This window comes from Chanodichthys erythropterus, unplaced genomic scaffold (genome assembly GCF_024489055.1).
Source record: "Chanodichthys erythropterus isolate Z2021 unplaced genomic scaffold, ASM2448905v1 ctg001380_np12, whole genome shotgun sequence".
NCBI classification, from domain to species: domain Eukaryota; kingdom Metazoa; phylum Chordata; class Actinopteri; order Cypriniformes; family Xenocyprididae; genus Chanodichthys; species Chanodichthys erythropterus.
Genome location: NW_027125670.1, coordinates 261,012 through 280,455, shown reverse-complemented (window position 1 = coordinate 280,455; position 19,444 = coordinate 261,012). Strand labels below are relative to the sequence as shown.

At 46.2% G+C, this 19,444-nt stretch overlaps 1 long non-coding RNA gene across 1 annotated transcript in view; it reads left to right on the top strand.

The window, feature by feature from the left end:
- The first annotated feature begins 900 nt into the window (after positions 1-900).
- Positions 901-19,444, top strand: part of LOC137016396 (uncharacterized) — a 144,894-nt gene continuing 126,350 nt past the window's right edge. Inside the window, exon 1 of the long non-coding RNA XR_010894158.1 lies at positions 901-953. This is a non-coding gene — a long non-coding RNA (uncharacterized lncRNA). The remainder of the gene's footprint in view (positions 954-19,444) is intronic.

The following is a 19,444-nucleotide window of genomic DNA, read 5'->3' as shown; positions in this document are numbered from 1 at the left end:
TATCTCAGCAAAGGATAAGTGCTCACTATCACAGATTTAGACAGATTTGTGAACAATATTTGAGAGAAATAGGCCTTTTGTGTACATAGAAAAATTCTTAGATCTTTGAGTTCAGCTTATGAAAAATGGGTCAAAAACAAAAGTGCTGCGTTTATAATTTTGTTTAGTGTATAATAGCCCCATGATATTGAGTAACCAACAAATTAATTAACACACGATTTGGGTAGATCTTGCTTTACCTAGTAACAGGAGGTTTGGACATATGAAGAACCAATCATATTGTAGAATGTCTCCTATGCTTATAAATCAAGTGTTAGTGTCAGTTCTGGCAGGCCACATCAGTCAAGCTCGCATCAGCTGACTCCCAGGTGACTCATGTCTACCTATAGGAATATGATGCCTATGACAGCATCCATATATAAGCTTCCCCCCCCCCCCCCCACACACACAATAGAATAGATGTCATAATACTAGAACTATAGCAGGGTTTAGTGACACACTATGAACTATACTTTTCCTATACTGAGCTAAACAGAAAAGTTTGCACTATTGCAAAATCAGCTTGGACAATACAAGTAGGATAAGCGTCGCCTGGACTAGTTTTAAAAGTCACGAACGATGAAATAAGCAGCAGTTCTCGTAATCCAGGAGAGGATAATTGTACTTATAATTACTGCTAGTCAGATGGAATATAGATCACACACTGATTTAAAGTGTTGTTTTAACCTTTAGGTCAGCCTTTTATTCTTAAACTGACTTCCTTCTTGTTATGTTAAAAGGTGTAAATTAGAGAAATGTACAGGAAGTTCACTCAGGAAACAGGAAAGGTGTCTGCACACTCCTGCACTACGCAGTTATTACAAGCTTGAAGAGGTTGTTGAGGTTGTTTATGCTCAAGTGTTGTCACAGTAATACAGAAAATAGCTGGAGCTGCATTATTGTCTTTTACAAAGGTATGTGCAAATTTAAAAAATATGTTTTTTGACTTTCCAAAGAATGTTAACAACTGAATGAGATTATTTGTTACTTGTGGCAGATCTAGATCATGGTAACTTGGCTGGCCAGGCAGGGCCCACTTGTTTAATATTAACCTAATTTCAGGATTATTGAAAGTAATTTTACTAGGTTACTTATCACTCTGCAATTTTTAAACATAATCTAAAATGATTTCATTTATTTATTTGTTCAATAATAATCTTGTATTATAGTGTGATAATGAGCAGTAGTCACATAACACACTTTTAAAATCTATAGGCACTTTTCATCACCTGTAAACTTGACACATGTAACACAAAACAAACATTAAAAAAATACATACATCTTTAACATTATAATGCTCAATTTATAGTTGTGATCAAAAGTTTATATACACCCAGCAAAATTTGCAAAATGTTAAATGTTAAAATAAGAGGGGTCAAAAAAGTGACTTTTGTGTACTGCCCTGATGAAGATTTCACATAACTAATGTTAATAGCCCACAAGACAAAATAATAATAATAATAATAAAATTGCCCGTATAAAAGATTACATAGGCTTGATTCTTAATGCTCAAAAAGGAAACATGATGCATTAAATTTTGCTATAGTTTTGTCTATATGTTAACATTTATGTGTAACATGTTAACATGTTATGTGTAATAGCCATCAGGGCCATACTAAATACAAAATATGCAATTTTTATAATCGCTCTCATTTTGTTAATTGTACAAGCATAAAAAATCTAAGTAATTTCTTTTGCTTGTTCTCTGATATCGGACTATTTACAAAGTTTGCCAGTATTGTTTCATATGTTTATATAGTATGAAATCTCTATTAAAAAAAGATAAGGTAAACAGTAACACCAGACAAATGGATAGATTGATATTATTTCTCACTACTTTTCTCAGGTATCTCTGTAATACATGCTCAAGATGTGAAACTGTCAAATACTGATATGTCGATATTTGTTGATAGTCACTTGATAAATGAACAAAAGTTGTGGCAGGTAAACAAATCATTCATTTTTCTCAAAAATAAATTTGACTGCATTATAATTGTTATGATATAGACACGGAGGCAGAGATAAAAGCAATCCAGGTGAGTTTATTTGAATGATATGGGAACACAGAGAGGTTATGGCTGTTATAAGGTACTTGAGAGCTGAATAGAGAGTAATACTGTCCTTGTATGGTTTGTTTGTCCAGGAGCTGAGATGAGATGAAGGGAGACGTTGGAGACACTCACACACACAGAAGGGTAAGCACATGAAGGAACCAGGAGACGAAGGAGATGAAGGAGATCGCTGGAGCAGGTAAGTTTGATGAAGGGGAGTCCTTAAGGTAAGCATCAACACAAGGTATAACAAACGAGACCGGACAGTGAGTGTGTGTGAGTGTGGTGGCTTTGTAGTGCTGGTGATTGCAGAGTGACTGAGATGCAGGTGGCGGTGATTAGTATGCTGGTGATTGGGTGCGTGGGTACTGTGGTGAGGTGGAGCCTGGCGTGTCTGTGACAATAATGTTTTCCTAGATCAAATTATAATCAAATGCATATGTGCATGTGTTTGAACAACTTAGCTACTGAAAAATCACATAACTCTAATATAAAGCTAATAAAGATTTTATTTTGCTAAACAAAATTCAGTAAGTCAGTAAAATGATCTATTACTGCTGCGTATGGACTAAACAGTTACACAAAACATAACTTGTATTAAAAAAGCAATTTTATGTATAATCAGGTGCATAGCAATCATATTAGTCTGCATTTTAAAACTCTTTGGGCGAACACAGAAACAGCGTAAATCATTCATAAAAGGTCATCTGTCACAGACACGCCAGGCTCCACCTCACCACAGTACCCACGCACCCAATCACCAGCTTACTAATCACCGCCACCTGCATCTCATTCACTCTGCAATCACCAGCACTACAAAGCCACCACACACACACACACAGACACTGTCCGGTCTCGTTTGCACTACTTCACGTAAATGCTTACCTTAAGGACTCCCCATCGACATACTTACCTGCTCCAGCGATCTCCTTCATCTCCTTCATCTCCTTCGTCTCCTGGTCCCTTCGTGTGCTTACCCTTCTGTGTGTGTGTCTCCAACGTCTCCCTACATCTCTTCTCAGCTCCTGGATCCACAACCCATACAAGGACAGTATTACTTTATATTCATCTCTCAAGAACCTGATAACAACCAGTATCACTCTGTGTTCCACATATTGTTCAATAAAGCTCACCTGGATTGCTTTTATCTCTGCCTCCGTGTCTATATCATAACAGAAGACCGGACCTTAACAACTTAACGGCATGAGCACCACCGATCCATTCCAGGAGCTCGTGGACGTGCTGCGTCGAGCACTCACACCACAGCCCTCAACATCGTCATCCCTCAACACGGCTGTCTCCGCACCCACCAGCACCGCTCCTTCACCTGCATTCACCGCCAGTCCCATGGCCAAACCGGCGCCCTACTCTGGATCGGCGGAGGAATGCAGCGGATTTCTTCTCCAATGTGAACTGGTCCTGGAGATGCAGCCGCACCTCTACACCACAGACACGGCTAAAATAGCGTTCATTATTTCACAACTGCAAGGGAAGGCTCTGCAATGGGCAGATTCGCTATGGACCCAGAAAGGCCCAGTCGTCCAATCCTATTCGGCGTTCGTCTCCCACTTCCGGGAAGTATTTGGGAAGCCTCTGACGGATTCCTCGACTGGTGAGAAACTTTATAATCTAAAGCAAAGAAACCTCTCTGTTAACGAATATGCCTTGCAGTTTCGAATGCTAGCCGCCACCAGCGGATGGAACGAGCAAGCCCTCATCACCACGTTCCGTCAGGGGCTGGAACCCTCCGTGTGGCTGCATCTCGCTGCATACGAGGACTCCATGGGATTAGAACGCTTCATCCAACTCGCCATCCGCGTGGGGTCCCGTATGCAGTCGTGCATTCAAGAACACCAGGGCCAGTCATCCACCACCAACCTCCTCCGTCGGTCCGAACCCATCAGCTCCCCAGAACCAGCCACAGAACCCATGCAAATCGATCATTCTCGTCTCACCCCTAATGAAAGACAAAGAAGGCTGGCCCTGAATCTCTGTCTCTATTGCGGGACTATGGGGCATAATCTCTCCACATGCCCAATACGTCCTCCTCGACCTGTGGTGAGTGCAATATTTCCCTCCATTCAGAAAATGAAACCACTCACTACAACTGTAACTCTTACTGCTGCTAACATCTCTGTTCCAGTGGTGGCGCTCCTTGATTCAGGGTCAGCCGGAAACTTCATCTCAGGCACCCTCTGTAGACAACTCAACCTCAAGATCTCTCCTTCACCGATGAGCTATCAAATCCACTCCATCACGGGCAAACCCCTAAGCCGCAGACACATCCGTCACTGCGTGGGTCCACTTCAACTCAGCATCGGAATCTTGCACACCGAACACATCCATTTGCTGGTTCTGGAGGAATCCACCGCTGACGTGGTTCTAGGGCGCCCGTGGCTGGAACAACACAACCCCAACATCTCCTGGCGCATGGGCGAAGTCCTGAAGTGGGGCGACCACTGCTTCCCAGACTGCTTCCCAGCGCTTCCTGTTCCGAAATCTCCACTCTCCAAGCCTCTTCTCGTGAACGCCACGTCCATCGAGAGCCCTGTTGAGAAGCGCTCCGTGGATGTTCCCCCGGACTACGCCCCCTTCAGCGACGTTTTCTGCCCGCAACGCGCCTCCAAGCTTCCTCCACACCGGCCATGGGACTGCGCCATCGATCTACTGCCGGGTGAACCAGTGCCCAGGGGACGCATATACCCCCTGTCCATACAGGAGGAGAAGGCCATGAAGGAATACATCAAAAAGGCACTCGAACAAGGTTACATCCGCCCGTCTACTTCCCCTGCTGCTTCAAGCTTCTTCTTCGTGGCAAAGAAGGACGGAGGCTTGAGGCCCTGCATCGATTACCGTGCCCTCAACAAGATCACCATAAAGTTCCGCTATCCACTTCCCCTCGTCCCAGCGGCCCTGGAACATCTCCGCGGTGCCACTGTGTTCACCAAGTTGGACCTCCGCAGCGCGTATAACCTCATCCGGATACGTGAGGGGGACGAGTGGAAGACCGCCTTTGTCACGCCCACAGGACACTACGAATACCTTGTGATGCCGTATGGCCTGGTCAACGCCCCCTCCGTATTCCAGGATTTCATCCACGAGGTGCTCCGGGAGTTTCTCCATAAGTCCGTTCTGGTTTATATAGATGACATCCTCATCTACTCCCGGAGCTTGGCCGAACATCGCCACCACGTTGCGGAGGTCCTCCAGCGCTTACGGCAGTTCCATCTCTTCCTCAAGGCTGAAAAATGCTCGTTTCATCAACCCTCCGTCCAGTTCCTGGGGTACATGATTGATCACAGTGGCATCCGGATGGACGAGGGGAAGGTCTCCGCCATACAGTCCTGGCCCACTCCTACTACTATCAAAGAACTCCAAAGATTCCTAGGCTTCTCCAATTTCTACCGCCGGTTCATCAAGAATTTCAGCACTATCGTCAGTCCACTCACCAACCTACTCCGTCACCAGCCCAAGTCTCTGTCCTGGTCTCCACTAGCCACCAATGCCTTTGAGACCCTGAAGAAAGCCTTCACCACCGCTCCCCTCCTCGTCCACCCTAACCCGGACCTCCCGTTCATAGTTGAGGTGGACGCATCTACCACCGGAGTGGGAGCGGTCCTTTCACAGCAGCAGGGGACACCAAGTAGACTCCATCCATGCGCCTTCTTCTCCCGCAAGCTCAACCCGGCGGAGGTCAACTACGACATCGGTGACCGCGAACTCCTGGCTGTCAAGCTTGCCCTTGAGGAGTGGAGGCATTGGTTGGAGGGAGCTGCTCACCCATTTCAAGTTCTCACTGATCACAAGAACCTCGAATATCTGAAGGCTGCTAAGAGACTCAACCCTCGCCAAGCTCGCTGGGCTATGTTCTTCTCTAGATTCAACTTCTCCATCTCCTACCGTCCTGGTTCTAAGAATACAAAAGCTGATGCCCTATCTCGCCTCTAAGCTCCTGAGGAAAAGCCCGAAAAGCCTGATACTATTCTGCCGGAGTCCATCTTCGTGAGCCCAATCCAGTGGTCCGAGGAAACCATTCCCTCCGCCAATGCCTCCACACGCACTCCGCCGGGTTGCCCACTGGGCTTGCAGTACATCACACGGGCACGTCGCACTCCACTCCTGCACAGCATCCACTCTTCACTTGGCACTGGTCACCCGGGGGTCAAGGAGACCCTCTCGTTGCTCAAACAACGCTTCTGGTGGCCCAACATGGCCAACGACGTCAGGAGGTACGTGCAGGGCTGCAGGGAGTGCGCCATCTCCAAGAGCCCACGCCATCTTCCCACCGGCAAGCTCTTTCCTCTGCCCGTTCCTGAGAGACCCTGGTCACACCTGGGAGTGGACTTCGTCACCGATCTCCCCGAGTCTGACGGTCACACATGCATCCTGGTGGTAGTGGACCGCTTCTCAAAGTCCTGCCGATTAATACCCCTGGAGGGTCTACCTACCGCCATGGCAACCGCAGAACTAATGTTTAATCATGTCTTTCGCTATTATGGATTACCTGAAGACATCGTCTCCGACAGAGGACCCCAGTTTGTCTCCCACGTCTGGAAAGCCTTCTTCTCCCTCCTGGGTGTGACCGTCAGCCTATCGTCTGGATACCATCCTCAGTTGAACGGGCAGACGGAACGGAAGATCCAGGAGATCGGCCGCTTCCTGCGTACCTTCTGTCACGGCCACCAGAACTCCTGGAACCAGTACCTGGGTTGGGCCGAGTACGCACAGAACTCCCTCCGCCAAGCCTCAACAGGACTAAAACCCTTCCAGTGCGTACTCGGCTACCAACCCCCGATGTTCCCCTGGGACGGGGAACCCTCCGACGTTCCGGCAGTCGACTACTGGTTCCGGGAGAGCGAGAGGGTGTGGGACTCAGCTCACCACCAGCTGCAGAGGGCCCTGCGCAGACGCAAGATGGCAGCCGACCTTCGACGCTCCGAGGCTCCTGTCTACCAGCCGGGGCAGAAGGTCTGGCTGTCCACCCGGGACATCAGGATGCGTCTGCCCTGCAAGAAGCTGAGTCCCCGCTGAGAACGCTCATGGGTTCCCAGGAACGATATCCTTGATCCTCTTCTGTTACAGAACTTCCATACCAACCATCCAGACAGACCTGCCCCGCGACCCAGGGGAAGACCACCACGACGTCGGGGTCCACGGCCCTCAGGAGCGGGCCGTGGGAGGGGGGGTACTGTCACAGACACGCCAGGCTCCACCTCACCACAGTACCCACGCACCCAATCACCAGCTTACTAATCACCGCCACCTGCATCTCATTCACTCTGCAATCACCAGCACTACAAAGCCACCACACTCACACACACTCACTGTCCGGTCTCGTTTGCACTACTTCACGTAAATGCTTACCTTAAGGACTCCCCATCGACATACCTACCTGCTCCAGCGATCTCCTTCATCTCCTTCGTCTCCTGGTCCCTTCGTGTGCTTACCCTTCTGTGTGTGTGAGTGTCTCCAACGTCTCCCTACATCTCTTCTCAGCTCCTGGATCCACAACCCATACAAGGACAGTATTACTTTATATTCATCTCTCAAGAACCTGATAACAACCAGTATCACTTTGTGTTCCACATATTGTTCAATAAAGCTCACCTGGATTGCTTTTATCTCTGCCTCCGTGTCTATATCATAACATCATCACTTTCACTACTACTTGCACACCACTACTCTGTGTTGGTCATTGAAAAAATTATTCTACGCAGAGTTTAATAGATTGACACAATTAATTACTCAGTAACACTTTACAATAATGTCCCATTAATTAATGTTAGTTAATGCACTAACCATTATTAACTACCAATGAGCAATACATTTGTTAGGCTGCAGTATTTACTATTCTTTATTTACTAATCTTAATGTTAGTTAATCAAAATACATTATAAATAAATTATATGTCTGTGTCTGTATTTGGATGAAATCAGATGTGGGCAGGACCTAAACCAGAAGATTGTCCAAACTATAAGAAAAATCCATACAGTTACTGTAACGAGGTTAGTAGATATGGGAAGAAGTAGGCGGGAACCGGCGAACATTGAACGTAACTTTTAATGTAAAATAAACAAAGAACAAAACGAAAGTAATGCCGGCAGACCCTCGCGGATGTCTGCCGGCCACACAAACATAACAAAACATAAAATAAAGTCCAGGCCTGGTCCTCTCTCGTCTTTCATTGTAGTCGCTCCTCGTTTTATGCCTCCGGAGCTCCTCCGTGAGAGACTCGAGGCCGGCACGCCTCGCAGGTGACGCTCATTATCACTCGCGTCACCGGCCTCGCGCCGTTCCCTCACGGCTCTCGCCCGCCCTGCTCGTCACAGTTACATACAGTTGTGGTCAGAATTATTGGCAGCCTTGGTAAATATAATCAAAGATGACTGTATAAATGTCACAGACACGCCGGGCTCTTCACTCACCCAATCACGACACACTCCCTCACCAGAGTTCTGATCACGCACACCTGAAATTCATCACCATCCCAATCAGTAGCACTATAAGAGACACTCACAGCCACACAATTATTGTCCAGTCTCGTTAACGCATACTTACCTGAATGCTTACCTTACGGACTCCTCGAACGACTACTTACCTGTCTCCAGTGTGTTTCCTAGATCCTCCGTGTTCTCCTGTCTTCCGTGAGTGTCTCTGTGTGTCTTCAGTTCGAAGGCCATCCGCCATCCACGACTCCTAGAAGAAAACTAGTATCAGTATATCTGTCATCTACGATCACAAACATTATCTGGCTTCATTCACCTGCACCTTGCCCTGGTTGTTTCAATAAACATTATAAACCTTACCTGTGTCTCCAACCTCCTCTGTAATGTAACAGAAGACTGGACCACACCGCATGAACAACCACGATGAGCACTTCAGATCCATTTCAAGACCTGGTAACAGCACTTTGCCGCACTCTCACCAGTTCATCCACGCCAGCACCACCAGCGAGCACTTCCGCATTCCACACTGCAACTTCTTCGTTGTCTGTGATCGCCAGTCCCATGGCCAAACTGGCGCCCTTCTCTGGCTCAGAGGAGGATTGCAACAGTTTCATTCTGCAATGTTCGCTGGTTTTGGAGATGCAACCGCACATATATCCTGACGACAGAGCTAAAGTCGCCTTCATAATTCAGCAACTTGACGGTAAAGCACTCTGCTGGGCAGAACCACTCTGGACTCAGAAGAGTCCCGTCGTGCAATCACTATCAAGTTTCATAAGTCACTTCAAGGAAGTTTTTGGAAAACCAGCATGGGACTCATCCATTGGTGAAAGACTATGTAATTTAAAACAAGGTTCATTATCTGTCTCTGATTATGCTTTACAGTTCAGAACCCTTGTGGCAGCGAATGGTTGGAACAAACAAGCCCTCATTTCAAGGTTTGGATCCATGTGTATGGTTGCATCTCGTTGCATACGAGGATACCATCGGGCTCGAGAAGTTCATCCAGCTTTCTATAAGATTCACCACTCGTATGCAGCTGTGCATTGAAGAGCACCAAAACCAGCAACTCTTTCCATCCTTCCTCGGCCAGCCCGAATCCATCAGCTCCCCAGAACCAGCCAGCAATGAAATGCAGATCGACAAATCATGTCTTTCACCTGCTGAGCGACAGAGGAAGCCGACCCAGAGTCAATGCTTATATTGTGGTCGTCCTGGGCATTTCAGAGCTGAATGCCCCACTCGTCCTGTACGAGCTATGGTGAGTTTCATTCTGCCTTTGTTGAATCATAAAAATCCACTCACTATTGTTGCCAACCTTACTGCTGTTTATGTTTGTATTCCAGTTAATGCCTTCATCGACTCTGGGTCAGCTGGAAACTTCATCTCCGGAGCCCTCTTTCACCAGCTCAACCTCAAGACAATCAGTTTGCCGAAAGTCTACCAGATCCACTCAGTAACGGGACGTCCTCTCCGTCAAGTGCGCTACATGGTGGGACCTCTGAATCTACAGATCGGCGTCCTGCATCATGAAGAGGTCCATCTGTTGGTTCTGGAGGATTCAACATCTGACGTGATTCTGGGGCGCCCATGGTTAGAGCAGCATGACCCGATCATCTCCTGGCGGACAGGAGATGTCCTGAAATGGGTAACCAATGTTTTCCTAGAAGTTTTCCTGAAGTTCCAGTTCCAAGTTCTGTTACAAGTTCAGTTCCAAGTCCAGTTTCAAGTTCAGGTCCGAGCCCCGTTTCAATTCCTGCTCCAGGTTATTCAAGCTCTAAGAAGATCCAAGTCTGTGTCACGTCCATTGAGAGTCCATTGTAAAATCGCTCCACAGATATTCCTGATTGTTATTCCCACTTCAGTGATGTCTTCTGTCTGAAGAAGGCCTCCAAGCTGCCTCCCCATTGGCCATGGGACTGTGCCATTGATCTCATCCCCGGTGAGCCAGTGCCCAGAGGAAAAATTTATTCCTTGTCCATTCCGGAGGAGAAGGCCATGGAGGAATACATCAACGAGGCTCTATCACAAGGTTACATCCGCCCGTCTACTTCCCCTGCTGCATCCAGCTTCTTCTTTGTTGCCAAGAAGGACGGAGGCTTGCGGCCTTGCGGCCTTGCGGCCTTGCATAGATTACAGAGCCCTTAATAAAATAAAAATAAATTTCAGATACCCTCTTCCTCTCGTCCCATCTGCACTGGAACATCTCCGCGGCGCCACTATGTTCACCAAGTTGGACCTCCGCAGCGCATACAACCTCATCCGAATACGTTAGGGGGATGAATGGAAGATGGCTTTTGTGACCCCTACTGGGCACTATCAGTTCTGCGTCATGCCGTATGGACTCGTCAACGCCCCCTCCGTATTTCAGGACTTCATGCACGAGGTGCTCCGGGAGTTCGAGCACAGGTTTGTGATCGTCTACATAGACGATATTCTTATTTAGTCCCGGAGCCTGGCCGAACATCGCCAGCACGTTGCGGAGGTCCTCCAATGCCTGAGGGACTACAACCTGTTCCTGAAAGCAGAGAAATGTACTTTCCATCAGCCCTCAGTGTAGTTCTTGGGATATAACATTGATCACAGTGGCGTCCGCATGAACGAGAGGAAGGTTTCTGCAATAAAGGACTGGCCTCTTCCTACTACTGTGAAAGAATTGCAAAGATTCCTAGGATTCGCCAACTTTTACCGAAGGGGATACAGTACCTTCATTTCTCCACTTACCAACCTACTCCGTGGCAAGCCCAAGTTTCTGTCCTGGGATCCGGCAGCAAAGCAAGCTTTCGAAGACCTCAAGATCACCTTCCCTCCTTGCGGAAGATACAGGAGATTGGCCGTTTCCTGCGTACATTCTGTCATGGCCACCAGTACTCCTGGAGCCAGTTCCTGGGCTGGGCCGAGTACGCCCAGAATTCCCTCCATCAGTCCACCACTGGTCTCACCCCTTTCCAGTGCGTACTCGGCTATCAGCCTCCACTGTTCCCCTTGGGATGGGGAACCTTCAGATGTCCCGGCAGTGGATTACTGGTTCTGGGAGAGCGAGAGGGTCTGGGACTCAGCTCATCTTCAACTTCAACGGGCCCTCAGGAGACACAGATTAACAGCAGATCTTCGCTGTTCTCAAGCACCTGTATATCAACCTGGAGATAAGGTCTGGTTATCCACTAGAGATATTCGGATGTGTCTACCCTGCAGAAAGCTGAGTCCCAGATTCATTGGCACCTACACCATCAACCGTCAAGTCAATCTGGTGACCTACCAGTTGCAACTTCCACCAGAATTCAGAATTCACCCCACGTTCCATATCTCCCTTTTGAAATCATCCTTCTGGTGATTTTCACAGGCACGCCAGGCTCTTCACTCATCCAATCACGACGCACTCCCTCACCAAAGTTCTGATCATGCACACCTGACATTCATCACCATCCCAATCAGCAGCACTATAAGAGACACTCACAGCCACACAGTCATTGTCCAGTCTCGTTAACATATACTTACCTGAATGCTTACCTTACAGACTCCTCGAATGACTACTTACCGGTCTCCAGTGTCTTTCCTAGATCCTCTATGTTCTCCTGTCTTCCGTGAGTGTCTCTGTGTGTCTTCAGCTCTAAGGACCATCTGCCATCCACAACTCCTAGAAGAAAACTAGTATCAGTATCTCTGTCATCTACAATCACGAACATTATCTGGCTTCACTCACCTGCACCTTGCCCTGGTTGTTTCAATAAACATCATAAACCTTACCTGTCTGTCCGACCTCCTCTGTAATGCAACAATAAATAAATCTGCATTCTTTATCCTTTTGATCTTTAATTCATAAATTTAGCAAAAATCTAAAAATCTTTCATTAAAGTAAAAGAATTGAAAGTGGGGGGGGGAATCACATTATGAAATAAATGTTTTTCTCCAAAACACGTTGGCCACAGTTATTGGCACCACTAGAATTTTTTTTTTATGAGTTTTTAGCACACCAGGGTGATGAACATGAAATTGTCCAGCCATGACTTCCTGTTCCACAGGAGTATAAACATGAGAACACACAAAGGCCAAATTTCCGTAAAACCAAAGAATATAGTACTGATTTGCATCAAAAGAATGTTGAGCTTCACACAATAAAAAAGTGGCTGTAAGAAAATAGCTAAAGCATTGAAAATCCACTTTTTACACTATCAGGGCAATAATTAAGAAGTTCCAATCAACTAAAGATCTTACAGTAACACTTTACAATAAGGTTCATTAGTTGACATTAGTTAACTAAATTAGTTAACATGAAGTAATAATGAAATGCACTTATACATTATTAAAATCTTGTTAAGATTAGTTAATGCACTGTGCACTAACATGAACAATGAACAACTGTATTTTCATTAACTAACGTTAATGAAGATTAGTAAATACAGTAACAAACGTATTGCTCATGGTTAGTTCATGTTAGTTAACACATTAACTAATGTTTAACTAATGAACATTGTTGTAAAGTGTTACCGATGTTACAAATCTGCCCGGAAGAGGATGTGTGTCTATATCGTCCTAATGCACAGTAAGAGGAGAGTTTTAGTGACCAAAGACTCTCCAAGGATCACAGCTGGAAAATTGCAGAGATTAGTTGAGTCTTGAGTCTCAGAAAGCCTAAAAAAAATTAAACAGCACCTACATCCCCACAAGTTGTTCGGGAAAGTTTCAAGAAAAATCCTCTGCTCTCATCCGGAAACAATATATATGTCAGCATATATGTCAGACAAGACTGGAACTTCAAACGGGACTGGCTTCTATGGTCAGATGAAACTAAAAAAAAGAGCTTTTTGGCAGCAAACACACCGGATGGCTTTGGTGCACACAGGGATAAAAAGTACCCCATGCTCAGGGTTAAATATTCAGCTAGATCTTAATGTTGTGGGCCTATTTTTCTGCTGGAGCTCCTGGACCTCTTGTTCAGATACATGGTATCATGGATTCTATCAAATACCAACAGATAATAAATAACAAAACCTGACCGCTTCTGCTAGAAATCCCATAATGGGCCATGGTTGGACCATACATCAGGACAATGATCCAAAACAAACATCAAAACCAACACAAAAATGTGTCACTGAGCACAAAATGAAGCTTCTGCCATGGTCATCCCAGTCCCCTGGACTGAAGCCTAAGGAAAATGAGTGGAGTGAACTGAAGAGAAGAAGCACCAACATGATGCTGGAAATCTGAAGGATCTGGAGAGATTCTGTATGAAGGAATGGTCTCTGATCTCTTGTCAGGTGTTCTCCAAACTCATCAGGCAATATAGGTAAAGACTCAGATCTGTTATCTTGGCAAAAGGAGGTTGCAAAAAGTATTGAATAAAAGGGTGCCAATAACTGTGGCCAACGTGTTTTGGAGAAGAACATTTATTTCATAAAGAAATTTTCCCTAAATTTTCAATTCTTTTACTTTAATGAAAAGTTAGATTTTTGTGATAAAAAAAAAAAAAAAGATCAAAAGGATTATGCAGATTTATTTTTACAAGCTTCTTTGTTCATATTTACCAAGGGTGCCAATAATTCTGAGCACCACTGTATAGTATATTTTTTCTATAATATATAAAATTATTGCTTTCTTATTACAAACTTGCTGTGAATACTTTTTTTAATTAAAATAATAACTTCTAAATAAATTGAAATAGTTCTTTAGTAGAGAACATGGGTATCATTCGCCTGTGGGACAGGTGGGACATGTTTACCAAATTTTACCACGATTTTGCCCAACACTTTTTGAAAGACATTACAAAAATAGCTTGTGCAACTTATGTACAACACAGAGAAAAAATCTCACATTTCAAATCTCACATTCCTCATAATTTAATGCACAAATGTAACATGAAATACATTTGCACCTGACTCATTTGATGGTCTCCGGTTTATTATTAGATCCGATGACACAGTACAACCACAGCTGCAGGCAGGTGTGTTGTGAGTTACCAGCCAAATGGCTAAGAACTGACAGTGAGGATGTCATAATTTGAATATCTTAAAGGGGTCATAAATTCTTCATTCACTGAATCTTTTGGCATGTAAGAGGTCATTGTACTATGCAAATATACTGTAAGTTTCAGAACTCAAAACTTACTCATTAGTCCAAAAACAACTTTTATTGAAAAGCTGCCAAAATATTATGAATATATTAGCACTAGACTTGCTGCACTAAAACAGACCAATGGCCACTTCTACATCATTGCCTCTTATGCCCTGCTCACTAACATGATATGTGCAGGAAAAAGAACTACTAGAACTAAATATCTGGATCCTAATGTTAGGAACGTGTTTATTTTCACTCATGAAAATGTCTCAGTGCAGGTTTATTTATTTGTTTGGTTAATTGCACTGTTTTTTGTTTTGTTTTTTGTAAACCAGTTGCAGATTAATAAATTTAATTGAATTTTGCTATTAATACATCAGTAAGTCAAACAAGTGACTCAGCAAGCTCAAACTGAGGCAGCAGCTGAGGTATCCTCAGCTGCCAAGATTGTGGTTCTCCCATGTGATGCGTATGTAGTGTACTTTAAAAAAAATAAAAAATAAAAAAAATAATAAAATTATGCACAAAAAGTAATCATAATTGCTGGAGCTGTCAATCCCTTCTATCGGTGACTTGAGATCTGCTCTATCAACAAAACTCTCATAATCAATGACTATCTACACTGCTCAATGAATATCTCTTTCACATTTACATTTATTTATTTTGCAGATGCTTTTATCCAAAGCAATTTACAATTGAGGAATGCAACAAGCAATTCATCATAAACAGGCAATAAACACGAGAAGTGCAGGTAATACAAAGTTTCAGACATTGTTTAGAATAGCAGAAACTAGAACAGGGAGAGATTAAGGAATAATGAAAGCATAGGGTAGGTGAATTCTCAGCTGTTTCTTGAATATTGTCAGGGATTCTGCATTCCGGATAGGGCTGGGAAGATCATTCCACCAGCAAGGAACAGTGAACGAAAACATTCTGGAAAGTGATTTTGTGCTTCTCCATGAAGTGTCACTCACTTAGCGACCTCAGGCTTCTGGAGGGGATGTAGACTCATAAAAGTGGGTGGAAGTTGTAGGGTGCAGAGCCCCTGGCTATTCTATATGTTAGCATCACTGTCTTGAACTTGAAGCAAGCTGTAACTGGCAGCCAGTGCAGAGATGAACAGAGGTGTGATGTGGGAGAGGTCCAAGAACTGATCCCTGAGAAACCCCAGTGACAAGTTGATGTGCTTTAGATATGAATGGGGCTTCTGTTTGCCAGCTTAGTATTTTACCAAAAACCATGCTGTTGATGAGAGAGTGTAGACATAAATTCTTGTAGACTTATAGCACCAAAGTCAAGTCAAGTCAATTCACCTTTATTCATATTTGCTTTTTACAATGCATTTTGGGTCAAAGCAGCTTTAAAGACCCCCTGTGGTGAAAATCAAGTTTTTAATGTTGTTTATATGTCTATGTAGTGTTTTTAATATGCTTTAAGACAAACCATGTGCAAATTCATAAGTCAGCATCATTGCTGAGTATTTTATATTTGAAACCGCTGTAAACCAAAGACTGACAAAAACCCGTGGTTTGAAATCGGTGGTGTTTGTGACGTCACAGACTACTTTGTAACCAATCACAACAATGTGCCGGCAGGCTTTAGCATATCATTAACTATGATCTCTCTGAAGCAGGAAAGAAGCCAAGTTATCCCGGTAAATTTTCTGTTGATATGAAAAATTGTGTAGATTTATCAATATAGCGAGTCTATTACAAGTTATTATGAACTATAAGCCTTTGCACTGACATTCTGAGTTGTTCAAAGCATTTGTAAGGACACTGATTGTTAGAAGGCAGCTGTCTGACTCTCAGATGAAGAATGGGAATGGTGTGTGTAACATTAGCAACACATTATTACCTGTTTGATAATGTAGTCAAGCAAAAGGCTAATCATATTAATTCATATTAAAGGTGCCGTTGTTATGATATAGACACGGAGGCAGAGATAAAAGCAATCCAGGTGAGCTTTATTGAACAATGCGTGGAACACAGAGTGAATATGGCTGTTATCAGGTTCTTGAGAGATGAATATAAAGTGATACTGTCCTTGTTTGGTTTGTAGATCCAGGAGCTGAGATGAGATGGAGGGAGACGTTGGAGACACTCACACACACAGAAGGGTAAGCACACGAAGGGACCAGGAGACGAAGGAGATGAAGGAGATCGCTGGAGTAGGTAAGTATATCGATGGGGAGTCCTTAAGGTAAGCATTAACATGTAGTAGTGCAAACGAGACCGGACAGTGAGTGTGTGTGAGTGTGGTGGTTTTGTAGTGCTGGTGATTGCAGAGTGAATGAGATGCAGGTGGCGGTGATTAGTATGCTGGTGATTGGGTGCGTGGGTACTGTGGTGAGGTGGAGCCTGGCGTGTCTGTGACAGTACCCCCCCTCCCACGGCCCGCTCCTGAGGGCTGCGGACCCCGACGTCGTGGTGGTCTTCCCCTGGGTCGCGGGGCAGGTCTGTCTGGATGGTTGGTATGGAAGTTCTGTAACAGAAGAGGATCAAGGATATCATTCCTGGGAACCCATGAGCGTTCTTCGGGACCATAGTCCTCCCAGTCCACGAGGTACTCGAGTTTACCACCACGGCGCCGGGAATCCAGGATCTCGTGGACCACGTAGGCTGTGCCGTCCTCTAGGAGAAGTGGAAGGGGGGGCTCGGCGGCTGCCACGTCAGGCTCTGTGGAGGGAACAACAGAAGGGTGGTAAGGTTTGAGTAGAGACACGTGAAATGTGGGGTGAATTCTGCTATACTGTGCCGGGAGTTGGAGACGATAGGTGACGGGGTTGATCTGCCGAAGGATGGTGAATGGGCCAATGAAGCGGGGACTCAGCTTCTTGCAGGGCAGACGCATCCTGATGTCCCTGGTGGACAGCCAGACCTTCTGCCCCGGCTGGTAGACAGGAGCCTCGGAGCGTCGAAGGTCGGCTGCCATCTTGCGTCTGCGCAGGGCCCTCTGCAGCTGGTGGTGAGCTGAGTCCCACACCCTCTCGCTCTCCCGGAACCAGTAGTCGACTGCCGGAACGTCGGAGGGTTCCCCGTCCCAGGGGAACATCAGGGGTTGGTAGTACTTGGCCCAACCCAGGTACTGGTTCCAGGAGTTCTGGTGGCCGTGACAGAAGGTACGCAGGAAGCGGCCGATCTCCTGGATCTTCCGTTCCGTCTGCCCGTTCGACTGAGGATGGTATCCAGACGATAGGCTGACGGTCACACCCAGGAGGGAGAAGAAGGCTTTCCAGACGTGGGAGACAAACTGGGGTCCTCTGTCGGAGACGATGTCTTCAGGTAATCCATAATAGCGAAAGACATGATTAAGCATTAGTTCTGCAGTGGCCATGGCGGTAGGTAGACCCTCCAGGGGTATCAATAGGCAGGACTTTGAGAAGCGGTCCACTACCACCAGGATGCATGTGTGATCGTCAGACTCGGGGAGATCGGTGACGAAGTCCACTCCCAGGTGTGACCAGGGTCTCTCAGGAACGGGCAGAGGAAAGAGCTTGCCGGTGGGAAGATGGCGTGGGCTCTTGGAGATGGCGCACTCCCTGCATCCCTGCACGTACCTCCTGACGTCGTTGGCCATGTTGGGCCACCAGAAGCGTTGTTTGAGCAACGAGAGGGTCTCCTTGACCCCCGGGTGACCAGTGCCAAGTGAAGAGTGGATGCTGTGCTGGAGTGGAGTGCGACGTGCCCGTGTGATGTATTGCAAGCCTTGGGGGCAACCCGGCGGAGTGCGTGTGGAGGCATTGGCAGAGGGAATGGTTTCCTCGGACCACTGGATGGGACTCACGAAGATGGACTCCGGCAGAATAGTATCAGGCTCTTCGGGCTTTTCCTCAGGAGCATAGAGGCGAGATAGGGCGTCAGCTTTAGTATTCTTAGAACCAGGACGGTAGGAGATGGAGAAGTTGAATCTAGAGAAGAACATAGCCCAGCGAGCTTGGCGAGGGTTGAGTCTCTTAGCAGCCTTCAGATATTCGAGGTTTTTGTGATCAGTGAGAACTTGAAACGGGTGAGTAGCTCCCTCCAACCAATGCCTCCACTCCTCAAGGGCAAGCTTGACGGCCAGGAGTTCGCGGTCACCGATGTCATAGTTGACCTCCGCCGGGTTGAGCTTGCGGGAGAAGAAGGCGCATGGATGGAGTCTACTTGGTGTCCCCTGCTGCTGTGAAAGGACCGCTCCCACTCTGGTGGTAGATGCGTCCACCTCAACTATGAACGGGAGGTCCGGGTTAGGGTGGACGAGGAGGGGAGCGGTGGTGAAGGCTTTCTTCAGGGTCTCAAAGGCATTGGTGGCTAGTGGAGACCAGGACAGAGACTTGGGCTGGTGACGGAGTAGGTTGGTGAGTGGACTGACGATAGTGCTGTAATTCTTGATAAACCGGCGGTAGAAGTTGGAGAAGCCTAGGAATCTTTGGAGTTCTTTGATAGTAGTAGGAGTGGGCCAGGACTGTATGGCGGAGACCTTCCCCTCGTCCATCCGGATGCCACTGTGATCAATCACGTACTCCAGGAACTGGACGGAGGGTTGATGAAACGAGCATTTTTCAGCCTTGAGGAAGAGATGGAACTGCCGTAAGCGCTGGAGGACCTCCGCAACGTGGTGGCGATGTTCGGCCAAGCTCCGGGAGTAGATGAGGATGTCATCTATATAAACCAGAACGGACTTATGGAGAAACTCCCGGAGCACCTCGTGGATGAAATCCTGGAATACGGAGGGGGCGTTGACCAGGCCATACGTCATCACGAGGTATTCGTAGTGTCCTGTGGGCGTGACAAAGGCGGTCTTCCACTCGTCCCCCTCACGTATCCGGATGAGGTTGTACGCGCTGCGGAGGTCCAACTTGGTGAACACAGT